The 15,168-nt window shown below is 43.3% G+C and overlaps 1 long non-coding RNA gene across 1 annotated transcript; it reads right to left on the reverse strand.

Annotated features, from left to right (window-relative positions):
• Window positions 1-224: 224 nt before the first annotated feature.
• LOC309350905 lies at window positions 225-14,973 on the reverse strand. The gene is made up of 3 exons (XR_014160584.1): window positions 14,282-14,973; window positions 12,289-12,561; window positions 225-1,563 (listed from the first exon to the last, which is right to left on the reverse strand). It is a non-coding gene; the product is annotated as an uncharacterized lncRNA (long non-coding RNA).
• Between the last annotated feature and the right edge of the window lie 195 nt (window positions 14,974-15,168).

Genomic DNA, 15,168 nt, shown 5'->3' on the forward strand with positions numbered 1-15,168 from the left:
CCAGACTGGGTTGCAATCTGAGTCAAAACTTCTCCCTCCTATCTGCCCATTTATCTATCAGGAGGCCAGTGGCTGGAAGGCTACCAAGTCTGGGGCTAGAGGCGGGGAATTATTGTTTGGGTGGGGCAGTCCCCTCTCTCCTTAGTGCTTCTGCATCATTCTGGCCTATAAGTGGTATATAAATTAATAAAACCTCATCACTGGTGCTGGAGTCCCTGGGGGAATTGTGGGAATGTCAGGTGTTATATGAATAACACCAGACACCCTGGAGATGTGATGTTGCAGGAATTATGCCTAGATTATGCTAGGGGGGTCTGAAGTGGATTTGGAGTTGGGCCAAGAATTAACTGATCTACAAATTTTGATTGATTGCCCCAAAATTCAGTTTGCAAACTCAACCTCCATCTGTCAATAAATCACCATGTCTGCTCACTGCTTCAGGGAGCTTCTGGGGTTGCCTCACGACGTGGGGCTCCTCCTCCATCAGCTTCTTCATGGCCTTCTCAGACTTGAATGTGGCCTAGGAGGCCACTCAAAGAGGTCCTGGAAGAACTTCTCCTGCCAGGCCAAGAGGGAATCTTGGAAGGAAACAAGGAACGGTGTTATTTGAGCACAAGGGCTCAACACTAGCTTCCAACAGCTTGATGGGCTTCTGCCCTGATCCAGCAAGCTCTTAGGTTCTCTGAACTGTATATGTTTCACCTGGAGAGAACCGTATAACCGTGTTTCAACTTTGGCTTCAAAATCAATTTGGGTAGCTACTATAGGCCAGAAGGGATGTGGGTGGCGCTGTGGGTTAAACCACGGAGCCTAGGGCTTGCCGATCAGAAGGTTGGCGGTTCGAATCCCCACAATGGGGTGAGCTCCTGTTGCTTGGTCCCTGCTCCTGCCAACCTAGCAGTTCAAAAGCACATCAAAGTGCAAGTAGATAAATAGGTACCGCTCTGGTTCGCCAGAAGCGGCTTAGTCATGCTGACCACATGACTTGGAAGCTGTACGCCAGCTCCCTCGGCCAATAAAGCGAGATGAGCGCCGCAACCCCAGAGTCGGCCACGACTGGACCTAATGGTCAGGGGTCCCTTTACCTTTACCTTCCACATGAAAATGAAGCCATGTTGTCTGAAGAACTACACCTACTAATTTTCCATATCATTTGCACCTTAAGAAAAAACCCAATGTTTTAGTTACTTCCCTGTCTTTACAAGATATATGCCTACCCACTTGGTGACCACTTCCTATATTGTGGAAATCAGTCTCTTAAGCTTAAGCCAAGAAATAGGATTCTTTATGAAATTGAATATCAATATATGTATCAAGGCTTTGAGATTAGACCACTGAAGAAGCCCGGAAAACTACCTTGGGAGTGTGCTATCTGCAAGCCCCAGTAAAAGGGCCCCATCGGGGGTGAACAGCAGCCTTACTTGGACTGCCAGGGCAAAACAGGTGCAAAACACCGGCACCCTGTCTATAACTTCATTAACATCCATCTACAACTTCACTAGCATCTCTCAGTAGTGTGAACAACACCGAACTTACCCTTTGTTGGTATCTTCATGAACTTACCTACAAAGATAAAGAAAACAAAAGACTGAGTTAAGCATTTGAAAAATCCATTGAAACCAGACATTATAAGTTCATCTTAGGTTGGGTAGTTCGTAAGTATCTGTCGCTTTGCACAAAGTTTTGTATATTTCTCTCAGAAGATTGATAAAGAATGTATAATTATTTTGGTAATTATTGTGTGTATTTGTTGTTGTTTAGTCGTTTAGTCATGTCTGACTCTTCGTGACCCCATGGACCAGAGCACGCCAGGCACTCCTGTCTTCCACTGCCTCCCGCAGTTTGGTCAAACTCATGCTGGTAGCTTCGAGAACACTATCCAACCATCTCGTCCTCTGTTGTCCCCTTCTCCTCATGCCCTCCATCTTTCCCAACATCAGGGTCTTTTCCAGGGAGTCTTCTCTTCTCATGAGATGGCCAAAGTATTGGAGCCTCAGCTTCAGGATCTGTCTTTCCAGTGAGCACTCAGGGCTGATTTCCTTCAGAATGGATAGCTTTGATCTTCTTGCAGTCCATGGGACTCTCAAGAGTCTCCTCCAGCACCATAATTCAAAAGCATGAATTCTTCGGCAATCAGCCTTCTTTATGGTACAGCTCTCACTTCCATACATCACTACTGGGAAAACGATAGCTTTTACTATACGGACCTTTGTTGGCAAGGTGATGTCTCTGCTTTTTAAGATGCTGTCTAGGTTTGTCATTGCTTTTCTCCCAAGAAGCAGGCGTCTTTTAATTTCGTGGCTGCTGTCACCATCTGCAGTGATCATGGAGCCCAAGAAAGTAAAATCTCTCACTGCCTCCATTTCTTCCCCTTCTATTTGCCAGGAGGTGATGGGCCCAGTGGCCATGATCTTCGTTTTTTTGATGTTGAGCTTCAGACCATATTTTGCGATCTCCTCTTTCACCCTCAATAAAAGGTTCTTTAATTCCTCCTCACTTTCTGCCATCAAGGTTGTGCCAGTTGTGTATATATTAATTGCCAACGTGTTGCATGAGTTGTACTACTTCTGTCAGCAACACAGGTTGCATTTTTCTAACTTTTTTTGCTATAGCTACCATGGCTGGGGCTGATCGGAATTTTAGTCCAAAATATCTGCATGGTATCCTCTTGGTGAAAACTGTCCAAAGTCATGCTACCTCAAATTTTTTTTAGTCTTCAAATTGCCACAGAACTCACTCTTGTTTTTGCTAAATATTTGCATCCTTATTTGAATTCAGCATCTCCCGCGGGATAAAGATGCAAAAGGGGAGGCAAAATTATGAGAATTATTAGTATTCTGCATGGCCTCTGGAAAGGTCAGCTCTAAAACACTTGTCAGGGGAAGATCAATTTTTCATTATATTTCCCCAATGATTTGAAGACTCTTCTTCCTAGTCTATGAACCAATCATCTTTTTATTAGGTACCAGAAGATGGAGCTCTATTAATAAGCCTTCTTTGCTGAATGGCATTCAGGAAAAAAATGCAGACAAATTACAGCCGAAGACTTGGAAATGCTAAAGAATTGCTTTGTTTTCCCCTGGAGCTGAAAATATTGAAAGCCGGTCACAGTTACTTAGGCTTACTCTAAATTCAAGAAAACAGTTTGAACATGCTCAGTGTGAGAGGCTATATATCATTTTTAATTTTATCCTATTGATTCTTTCTTTTTCCTGCCATGGAATTCTATAGCACTGCTCATTTTTTGCCTACATTTCAGGTGTAGGACACGGTTAGATCAAGAAGTCTATTCTGAATTTTAAAGGAACGGCAAAAGAAGTTTTAGAGCTCAGGATCTACAGTATGCTGAATCTCTAGCATGCTGCTACAGCCAGCTCAGATCCTATACATGTTTCCAGATGCTAGTTCTCAAATCCAGGAGGAATTCATGTAGAAATCATAAACAAAAATAGAAGGACTACCTGCAGAAGATTTTTCCATCACCATGTTGTAGGAATGAGGGCTCATGGGAACTTGGGGGTGGGATTCCTTAGGGTGGGCAGACTTTGCAAGCCTGATGATGTCACTGGGAGCACAATGAGGTCCAAATTGGGTTCAGAAGTCAGCGAAATCTTACTTTCTCCATGCTATACTAACATGTACGGTAAAAGGTAAAGGACCCCTGGACAGTTAAGTCCAGTCCAAGGTATGGTTACCAGATGTCCCCATTTCCCAGGGACAGTCCCCAGATTTACAAATCAGTCCCCATACAAAATCCATTGAAGTTGAAAAGTGTGCCGGATTCATTGAAAAAAATCTGGTAACCTTAGTCCAAGTTGAATATGGGGTTGCAGCGCTCATCTCACTTTCAGGCCGAGGGAGCGGGCGTTTATCCACAGACAGCTTTTCCGGGTCATGTGGCCAGCCTGACTAAACCGCTTCTGGTGCAACAGAACACTGTGATGGAAACCAGAGAGCATGGAAATACCGTTTACCTTCCCGCCACAGTGGTACCTATTTATCTACTTGCACTGGCATACTTTTGAACTGCTAGGTTGGCAGGAGCTGGGACAGAGCAACAGGAGCTCACCATGTCGCGGGGATTTGAGCCTTCCAATCTGGAAGCCCAAGAGGCTCAGTGGTTTAGACCACAGCGCCACCTGCGTCCCCTATAACATGTATACTAACATGCAAGCAGAAGTTGGATGGCCATTTGCCATGTACGATCCAGTTGAGATTTCTGCATTGCAGGGTTTTGGATGAGATGAACCTTGGGCTCCTTTCCAACTGTTATAGGGTTGAGCCAAAAGTTCAGTCTTCCAGCTTAAATTCTGACAGGGCCAAAAAGTGGTCTGAAAACCAGGAGGAATTGGGTAGAGGGCAGTAAATTACTTGAAAATTTTGGTGGGATGGCAGCATTTTGTCTTTTTTTTCTTCCCCAGGATGCTCTAGGCATGGCCTTGTTCCACAACAGTGGATCCCACCACAGGGTCCTTACTCCCAGAAAGTCCTGGAAAAACACCATATTGAGTGCAATCTAGGAAAAATATGTCAGTCACTGGCTAGAAACCAGTGAAATTATCCTGCCCTCACTAGTCAAAATGTCCCCCATGCAGGCCATTTTGACTAAGTCCCCTAATGACTGTCAGTAATATCAGTTTTCTGAGGTGCAGTGACAAGCGCAGTGTTGTGGTGATGTGATGAAATCACCCTAATTTTATCCCGTATTCTGGCATGGTGACCAGTCTTGTGAGGGCACTGATGCATCTTCCGCATAAAATTAAATTGTGGGTTGCTATTTCTTTGGCAATCTCCATGTTGGCATATTCTCAAGATACCACACTATGTGATAGCATAATGGTTCCGTCACATCACATTGTCCCAGAAATATGTAGCTCACCTGTGGTATTGTGGGCAAATCACTAGCATACTAAAGTTTCAGTGCGACATTTAATTTTCTCCTTTTACAATTAAATGACCTTTTCTGTGTCCTAATGCCAAATGTTATCAATCGTATCACTCTCAAAGACTGAAGTGCTGAATAATTAAAACCTGATGTGGTTGTATATATCATTCATATTGATGATATTGGGAATGAATAAATAATACACTGCAGAACTGTTAAAGCAATACATCATTTAAATAGACTCTAGCTGTGTAGATCAGGAGGGAAGACTTGTGACCCTATAGAAGTTGTTGAACTCAACTCCTTTCATTAAACTCCATTAAACAAGATAAGTGGTATGGGATTATGGGAATTGTAGTGCAGTAATGAATGGAGGCCCATAGGTTGCCCATCCTTGTAGTAGATTATGTACATAATTTATACATTGTCCCCTTTCCCTTGTGATATACTTTATATATATTCATTACTTTATGCCTTTATCTATATCTCTATGTTATTATATTCACCAAACAACTTGCAAACAAATGTATATTCTTCCCCATACTGTATAACATCGTTTCTTCTTAGCTGTTATTAATTTGCAAATTATTATTAATAATTGACTAATTGTTATTAATTTGGGTTTTATGGTGACAAGGAATTATACAGCCTTGAGGAAATGGAGGCATTAATGGATAAGAATTCCTATTCTCACAAAGAAAGGCCGTCTCCTGATTTTGTTATAATTAAAGATGAATGTGTTTAGAAAGGGACTGGCCATCCATTCTTCCTGATATATGGAGAAATATTACAAGAATATGTGCAGTTATGAAGTTAAATTTCCATTGTCTGCAATAGAATGGGTCTTTCTCTGTAGTTTGGACTACATTTAAACTATATTTTTCATTATAATATCTTTAAAATGTGGAAGTCTTAGAATAGAATAATAGAATCATAGAATTGGAATGGACTATGACTATGCGATGCCCAATATCTGCTATGTGATGCCCAAAATCTTGTTTTAGCCCATTCCAAATCAGGACAGAGGAAAGGCTTGCCCATCGCTGCTTGGGCATTCTAACTGAGACTGAGACTAAGAATTGGGACTGATTTCGAAGTGACGCAGTTTCACTTGTCTCCCTGGTCCTCAGAAAAGCACAATGTATGAACCATGAGTGACTGCTTTGCAGATCAAATCCACCTGAATAATATCATGGCCATAAAAGTAAAAAGGCAAAGGACCCCTGGAGGTCCAGTCAAAGGTCCAGTCAAAGGCAACTATGGGGCTCCAGCGCTCATCTCGCTTTCAGGCCGAGGGAGCCGGCGTTTGTCCACATACAGTTTTCCAGGTCATGTGGCCAGCATGACTAAACCGCTTCTGGTGCAACGGAACACCGTGACGTTTAGCAGAGGCAGATAGCTGATTAGCAGAGCACCTGATTTGCATTCAGGTTGAATTCTTGAGCTTTCTGGGTAGGGCAGGGAAGAACTTCCTGCCCCAAACCTTGGAGACCTGTTGAGACAATACTGAGCTAGATAAACCAGGTTAGTGGACTAGGGGGACTAAGCTAGTTCCCTATAGGTTCCCCAGGGGCCAACTTCCCAAAGCATGGGAAGCTTCTGCCTGGCTTAGAGAAGGAGGCACGATGCTCACGCACATTACGTCAGGACGTCCCTCTGCCCAATCGCCCTCACAAGGTGGTGCCTCTGGCCCTAACTGTGCCCCTACGAAACATTTCACCACATGTCACCGCCCAGATGGACCAATCTGATTCAGTATAAAGTACAGTGGTACCTCGGGTTGCATACGCTTCAGGTAACATACACTTCAGGTTACAGACTCCGCTAACCCAGAAATAGTACCTCAGGTTAAGAACTTTGCTTCAGGATGAGAACAGAGGCGCAGCAGCAGCAGGAGGCCCCGTTAGCTAAAGTGGTGCTTCAGGTTAAGAAGAGTTTCAGGTTAAGAACGGACCTCCGGAACGAATTAAGTACTTAACCCAAGGTACCCTTGTAGCTTCCTATATTCCTACCCACGACACTGTCTGCCAGAAATACAATTTGTTCACAAAGTAAAAATGTAACAATCCAATCCTTCTCTCCAGTTCCCTGCATGTGAACAATGGCATTTACATGCACACAAGAGGGCTTTCATCCCAGCGCACACCACGTCTCCACGTTCCCCAGCTGTGTGTGCAGAACTGTGTGCACAGAAATAGGTTTGCAGGCACATTGATCTATGTAAAGGAGAGCCTGAGGAAGGCGGATTTGTGTGCACAAAAGAACAAAGGAGCCAATGTATTTTACATTACAATGTATTTTACACCAGCATCCTTTTGGAAGGGTAACAAAGAAAGTGTTCTCTAACAACCTCCTCTGTGCCCATGACAGCTATCACTCATAGAAATTCTATATCTCTCATATTGTGGGAGCAATACGGCACACTGCCAGCATTTGAATTTCACACATCTTTTACGGATGGAATTGAATATGCCAAGGAGTGCAATAATGCGACGTACAATGCTGTCAATTTACTTCCCCCTTCCGCTTTGCTTTCCCCCTTCCTTTTCACTCCCCTGACTGCAGGTCTCATGTTTTTTTAGTGTGTAGCAGCAGAAGCGAATCCATTCTGGAGTGTACTTACTTAATAGTAAGTGCATTTGATGGACAGAGCCTGGCAGTGCAGCATGAATCCAAATGCTCTACCTCAACAAGCGAAGCTACATCATCATGATGACAAGAAGACTGGACATACGATTGCCTCCGGCTGTTATGAGTTCTGGATCTCATATTTGTGCTGAGGTGTTGCCTTTAAGGCCGCCAAACATGTGGCATATAACCTTTTAGCAATTATCCAACAGATGCAATTTATTGTGGCCTATCAAGTTCTGTGTTGATGTATTATTATTACTGTAGGTGTTCTGTTGATGAGAAGAAAGGGAAAGAGTTCTAAAGTAGGGTTACCAGACGTTCTCGGTTCCTGGGGACAGTCCCCAGATTTGCAAATCTGTCCCCGGACAAATTCCGTCCCTGGAATGTCCCCAGATATGCAAATCTGTCCCCGGGAAATGTGGCAGCGGCAGCCTCAGCAGCCTGGTAGTGCAGTTGGCTCTGGCTGGCTTCAGGAGCTGCTTGCTGTTGTGGCATCCGTTATTTTTCCTCACTGGAAGTCCCCATATGATGTGTCTTGTGCGCATATGATGTGTCTTGCGCGATCTCCTGTTCCCTTCCCCCTTTGTTTTGACTGATCAGGGGAGGCTCGGGAGTTGCGGGCGGCCATTGCCCAGTTTTTTAAAAACTCTGCATTTATGTTTCACAGGCTGCGAAAGAAGGGCTTTGCACCTTTATACAATATGCATGTATGCTTGGGCCCATTGTATTTTGCCTCACCATCCCCACTACTGACTCCCTGTTGCTACTCAGCTTAAAAAAAAAAAAATGTCCCCGGATTCATTGAAAAAATCTGGTAACCATATTAAAAAGTCTATGCAAAAGTTAGATTTGAAAGTGGTGGGAACAACTGGCAACATAATTTGAAGAAGAACTAATTGGCAGGACTTTCTGGCGTGAACAGCGGCTGTTAAAAGAAAATGTGACACTCACTTTGAAAGCGTTATAGACTCCCCCCTCCCCAATAAGCAACGTGTTACATTTCTCGTCTACTAGATGTCTAGTGACTGATGAAGATTTCAGTTTCTAAGGACTGTTTACACCACAGGCATGTAACACATTCCTATGCATCAGAGCCATTCCAAGTCATTTTGGCACCTGAGATGGACCTCAAAATGGTATCGCCCTCCTGGCCAGGGAAGAAGGGGCGAGGGAAGATCCACATCAGGCACTAGTGGGGGAGATGGGGAGAAAGATCAACATTTCTCGTCTGTTGTTTCCCCCCATGCAGATCTATAATTCCCTGCACCCTTAAATTAAATGTATGGTGTCCCATACCATCTGCCCCAAATGTGGGGGGGGGGGGACATCCATCCATAAATGCTCTTAAATGGCTTTGCTGCTGTTTAATTTGAAATCTTTCTGAAAGCAGAACTTAGAAATTGTCTGTCCACAAACCACCCGGGGCCTTTGCTGATATCCACTGAAACCTAAAATGAGGTCCTGCAAAGAATGTTGATTACTGGGAGAGACATTTCCTTGGACTAAGAATGTATGCAAAGGTCAGTCAATCAATCCTTTTACAGTACAGTGGTACCTCGGGTTACAGACGCTTCAGGTTACAGATGCTTCACGTTACAGACTCCGCTAACCCAGAAATAGTACCTTGGGTTAAGAACTTTGCTTCAGGATGAAAACAGAAATCGTGCTCCGGTGGCGCGGCGGCAGTGGGAGGCCCCATTAGCTAAAGTGGTACCTCAGTTTAAGAACAGTTTCAGGTTAAGAACAGATCTCCAGAACGAATTAAGTTCTTAACCCAAGGTACCATTGTATTTGAATGATTCCTTTCGAAAGTTAAAACCATGCTCAAGGTGGCTTACAACATAAAAAAGCATAACTACAAACATAACAAGTGCAGTTATAAACATCAAAAAGTACACAACCAAACTGAACAATTTCCCCATAAAGCATAAGATCCAAAATAAAAATTGAAAAAATAACACCAACAACAACCGTCTGCCATCAAAAACCCCTAAACAATACCCCAGCCCAAGAAATGTGTTTATAATGAACGGATTTTGGTTATAAAGATATTCCCAACTGATATTTGCAGATTAGGGAACATGTCATTAAGCAACACATCTTTATTCCATGGCTTGTGGCGATATTATAAAATAATAATTTATTTTTGTTTTGTGCATGCCCCATTATCTAATTCTTATCATCCTTTATGAAAAAGATGATTCAGAAAGAAAGAAAGAAAGAAAGAAAGAAAGAAAGAAAGAAAGAAAAGAGCTTCTTATTTCCTTTCCTCTAGTATGGCTTCTTACACATTTTAATTCCAGGCTTTCTTTCCCCCAAAAAATAAATGTGCAGATTATCAGAACCAGAAGGGGATTGATTTTTGTCATTCATTTGTCATTAGAAGTAAAGATTCAGGCTGAAAGAAGGGAATAGGGAGGTCAACGTCTCCTGTTGTGTGACTGACAGAATTTAAGTGGTGAGAGAAAAACACTTTCTGTGGGAAGTCAGCAGAGAAAAGGGTGGTTCAGCAACAGTGGGACTAGAGCATAGATGAGGATTCCTCAGTTGTATTCATAGCAGCCGGCACGAAAACAACTCTGTTTCTTTGCAGAAAACTCCTTTTTCCTCCCAAAAGAAGTTCAGTCTTTTTTTCCCCACTCCACAATTCCTCCCCTTCCTGCATAGCTGATCCAATATCTATTGAAGTCAATGAAGAATGACTTGGGTCCCTCAGTGTGAGAGAAACTTTGCTCCTGACATCCTTTGGAGTAACAAAGCACCTCTCTACTTCTAAGCGACAGATCTATAGTTAGCTATTGACAATGCTCATTTGACCTCTACGTTTCAAAAGAACTCTTTCCAAATCTTTCACGTCTCAATAATCCACTACTTTAGATTTCTCTCATACAGCGGTGTTGCCCTAAACTAAGAGACTCACGTGTAACATTTTAAGAAAAGGGCTTTGCTAGCAATGACACTTAATTTAGTTTCCTGAAACAGAGGTCTGCAGCCATCATTTGCACAATCTGTAAACAAGATCCTGCCCATCTGCAGAATGAGGCTATAATCCTACAGACCAGCCTTCCCCAACCTGGTGCCCTCTATATGTACTGGATAACAACTTTGATCAGCTCCAGGCAACATGGCCTGTCATCAGGGATGACATACCCTCCACCATTTCTCTCATGAAAATAGGTAAAGGTAAAGGGACCCCTGACCATTAGGTCCAGTCATGACCGACTCTGGGGTTGCGGCGCTCATCTCGCTTTATTGGCCGAGGGAGCTGGCGTACAGCTTCCGGGTCATGTGGCCAGCATAACTAAGCTGCTTCTGGCAAACCAGAGCAGTGCACGGAAATGCCGTTTACCTTCCCACCGGAGCAGTACCTATTTATCTACTTGCACTTTGACGTGCTTTTGAACTGCTAGGTTGGCAGGAGCCAGGACCGAGCAACGGGAGCTCACCCCATCGCAGGGATTCGAACCGCCAACCTTCCGATCAGCAAGTCCTAGGCTCTGTGGTTTAACCCACAGCGCCACCTGCATCCCCATGAAAATAGGGATGTCCTATTTCATAATAATAATTTTACTATTTATATCCCTCCCATCTGACTGGGTTGCCCTAGTCTGGGCTGCTTACAACACATAGTAATAATAAAACATTAAACATTAAGAAACTTCCCTATACAGGGCTGCCTTTAGATGGCTCAGTTGTCTGATAACTCCACACTCTCCAATTTTTCTCTGATGAAAATAGGAACATCCTAAGGAGAAGCAGGACATTCCAGGATCAAATCAGAAGCTGGGATGGCTTCTGTAAATCCAGAACCATCTCTGGAAAATAGGGATACTTCAAGGTTCTGAGGTGATGGGAGTTTCATTAGTGTACAAAAGCTCTTGAGATACCCAGCATTTCTTCCCCTTGCCTGATAAAGAGTTTGGATTAGTTGCTGTTGTTTTTATTAACTTAAACGTGTGCAGAACTTGATTATTATTGTTCACCCTTCATGGAATACAGTTAGGAAGGCTCCCTAGAGTATGTGGTGGTGGCTAACCCTGAAACTGCAACTAATCTAATCACCAGCAGCTAGACTGGTGACCGGGAGCAGCCGCCGAGACCACATAACACCGGTCTTGAAAGACCTACATTAGCTCCCAGTACGTTTCCGAGCACAATTCAAAGTGTTGGTGCTGACTTTGAAAGCCCTAAATGGCCTTGGCCCAGTATACCTGAAGGAGCGTCTCCACCCCCATCATTCTACCCAGACACTGAGGTCCAGCGCCGAGGGCCTTCTGGTGGTTCCCTCACTGCGAGAAGCCTTCTCGGTAGTGGCGCCCACCCTGTGGAACACCCTCCCACCAAATATCAAGAGAAAAACAACTACCAGACTTTTAGAAGACATCTGAAGGCAGCCCTGCTTAGGGAAGCTTTTAGTGTTTAACAGACTATTGTATTTTAATATTTTGTTGGAAGCCACACAGAGTGGCTGGGAAAACCCAGCCAGATGGGCGGGGTATGTTGTTGTTGTTGTTGTTGTTGTTGTTGTTGTTGTTGTTGTTGTTGTTGTTTTAATTAGACAAATTCAGTGCTATTTTTCTAGAAAAAGAGGTGCCAGAACTCACTGTGAATGTGTCACTTGTTCTTTTAGAATGGCACCCACCTGAGAGGTGCTGGAACAGAGTTCCAGCTTGTTCCAGCTGAAAAAAAAAAGCCCTGGACAAATTCAAGGGATATCATTTTCTATTACTCATGATGGCTCTATGGAACTTTCAAATGCTGAGCTAGTATACCAGTGAATATCAGTTGTTGGGGAGCATCAGTGGGACAGGACTGCTGCCTTCCCTCCTTCCTGGGTTTCCTGGAAGTTGGCCCCTGTTGTAAGCAGAACCTTGGACTTTGGTGAACCTCTAGTCTGATCCAGCAAGACTCTTCTTGTCTGCTTATATCCTTTTGTGATGCAGTGGCTCAGGGAAGAGCTGTGGCATAATGCAGTTGAAATCTGGTTATTGGTTAAGACCAGCGGCTGCCGAAAACTCTTTGGGAACATAAAATATGGAAAGAGACTTGGGGAACAGAAAAGAGACATAAAATTTCAGAGCAGGATGTAATAGTAGAACTCCTGGTCCTTCCTGATTCAGTCAATTTCTTTTTTTAACAATCTCATTCCAGCATGATTTCCATGGCCCATTAGTTTCATCCTTAGCAAACTACAGTGGTAATGAGAAAGGATAGAGATTTTTCTCCTTCTGCATATGCTCATTTGACTTTATTTCCCCTTTCTAATGTAGCAATCTCGCCCCTTTTTGGGGGTGGGGGTACGGCAGCAGTTCGTAATTATTGTTGTATGGTTTTTATATCCTACTAACTACAGAACAACACAGTATTCATCGGATAATGCTCTCATCCTGTAGTTTGCGGGAGTCCATGGACTGCATTCACTGGTCAACAACAAATTTGTTGTCTGTGTTTTTTCAGATGATTTAGGACGAATCTGATGTGCTGAATCCAAAAATCACATTGGTTTTGCTCAGTCAGGTCAAGTTTTTGAGCTATGGCCACATGTCCTTTTTTTTACGTTTTTGTTCACATGTACGCTTGTGTGGAGCATTTTAGAAGAAGTTGGTGGGGGTAAAATGCCATGTCGAATAATTGTTTTGATTGGAAATGATTATTTTAATGACAAGAAGTATTCAGGTCTGATAGTTCTGGGTGATTATGGGTGATTAAGTGGAACTGGAAGCGTGGAAGGCATTTGTTCTGGTAGTGAAGAACTTTCTTGGCAACAATAAGGCCAGAAACTATGTAGAGCTTGTCAAGAACATGCTGACTGCTTTCAGAAACCTGGGCTTCAACATAAGCGTCAAGATGCACTACCTATTTTCACATATGGACCGGTTTCCTGAGAACCTGGGTTCAATGAGTGACGAGCAGGGGGAGAGATTCCATCAGGACATGAAAGAGATGGAGACCAGGTATCAGGGTCGCTGGGACGCAGTCATGATGGCTGACTACTGTTGGACTCCGAAGAGAGACCTCCCTGCCACTGAGCATTCCAGGAGTTCCAAGAAACGGAAGTTCAAGCCCTGAAGTTTGAAAAATGGTGAAGCAACATGCAATTTACGTGTACTTACCTTTATCAATGCCCACCATTCAGTTTATAGTAATCAATGTTTCTATCAGGAAATCAGTATGTGTTGTTGGAAAAACATTTTTTTCTCTTAAAAACATATTTAGGATGATATGTGTTGACAAAAATCAGCTGATAATGCCACAAAAATGTAATCGATTTTGTCACTAGATCTGATTTTTTTCAAATCAACATAACACCAAAACCTGACCTGATGGAGAGAAACGGATGCCATTTCCTGATTCAGTAGTGCAAAAATACCCAAAAGCAGTTGTAGAAATCTAGACAACATTCAAAAAGTAAAAAATTGTTGCCCAGTGTAAAGATATCAATAATGATATGCTGTAGGTCATGTACAGATTACAGAATTCTTTTTTGGAAGGCTTCCTTTTTTTGGAGGATTGTTCCAATTGTTACAATGCAGTGGTTTCAATCCTATCAAGACTGAGGTTGACAAAAACATTCAGGCCTGTATTATTATGTGAAGACCAATCCAAAAAGTTTAGACAGAAACCTCAGAATCATAGATTATAGAGTTGGAAGGGACCCCAAGGGTTATTGTGGCATTTGCCTGTTCGTTTAGAAACTCTTTGTACAGGGGGAGGGAGAAAGGGTTAAAAATGTAGACCAATAGGAAAGCCGGAGGCGGAGCCTACCTGTTTATAAAAGGGCTTAGCCCGAGGTTTGAGTTAGTTGTTTGGGGGTAGTTGGTTGGTTTTAGTGGGTTGGTTGGTTGGGAGAGGTAGTTGGAAAAGCAGTTGGCAGGCAGTTGGAAATAGAGAGACAGTTAGTGCAGTGGGTTCTTGTGTGAGGGGAGGTAGAAGAGATAGAGCAGGATAAAATAAGACTAAGAAGGTAAAGAGTAACAACGTTTGGAATGCAGTTAAAGTTTGTGTCTGAAATAAACTACACTCTTCTTTGTTAACTAGAGAACCTGATTGAGACTAAGTGATTTACCGGGGAGGACCTGGTTGGTGGCAGTGGATTAGTGGTGTATGGGTCAATAGTCCGTGAGACAACTGGGGGCTCCGTGTGAACGCCACAGTCATCTAGAGCAATCGCCTCCAATGAAGAAATCTCAACTAAAGCATCCATGACAGATAGCTTCCAACCTCTGTTTATAAACCTCTCAGGAAGGAGAGCCCACGACCTCCTGAGGGACTCCATGCCTACTGTCAGAAAGTCCTTCCTGATGTTTAGTCGGAATCTCCTTTCTTGTAACTTGAATCCCGTGTGGCGATCACACAGGGTCCCCGGACGTTTCACCGTCTATTGATCCCTGTGCCACCACTTTATTTCTCGCTGCCACCACCCAGGCCCTACCTGGTACAATACTGAGTCCAGTCAGGGTTAAATCGGAACATAAACTTTTGTTTATTTATTGCACTTTAACAAGCGTGTGGTTTCATAAACGGTATCAGTCAGTTACAATCATGGGGTGCCTATCCAGACCTATAAATTCCGCTACCTGCTCTCACTCACTAAACCACCCTTCAGATATTTACTTGACTTCCTAGCTTCTAACTATTCCTGACTCAGCTTA

The sequence above is a fragment of the Podarcis erhardii genome (genome assembly GCF_964252035.2).
Source record: "Podarcis erhardii genome assembly, chromosome: 10".
NCBI lineage: Eukaryota > Metazoa > Chordata > Lepidosauria > Squamata > Lacertidae > Podarcis > Podarcis erhardii.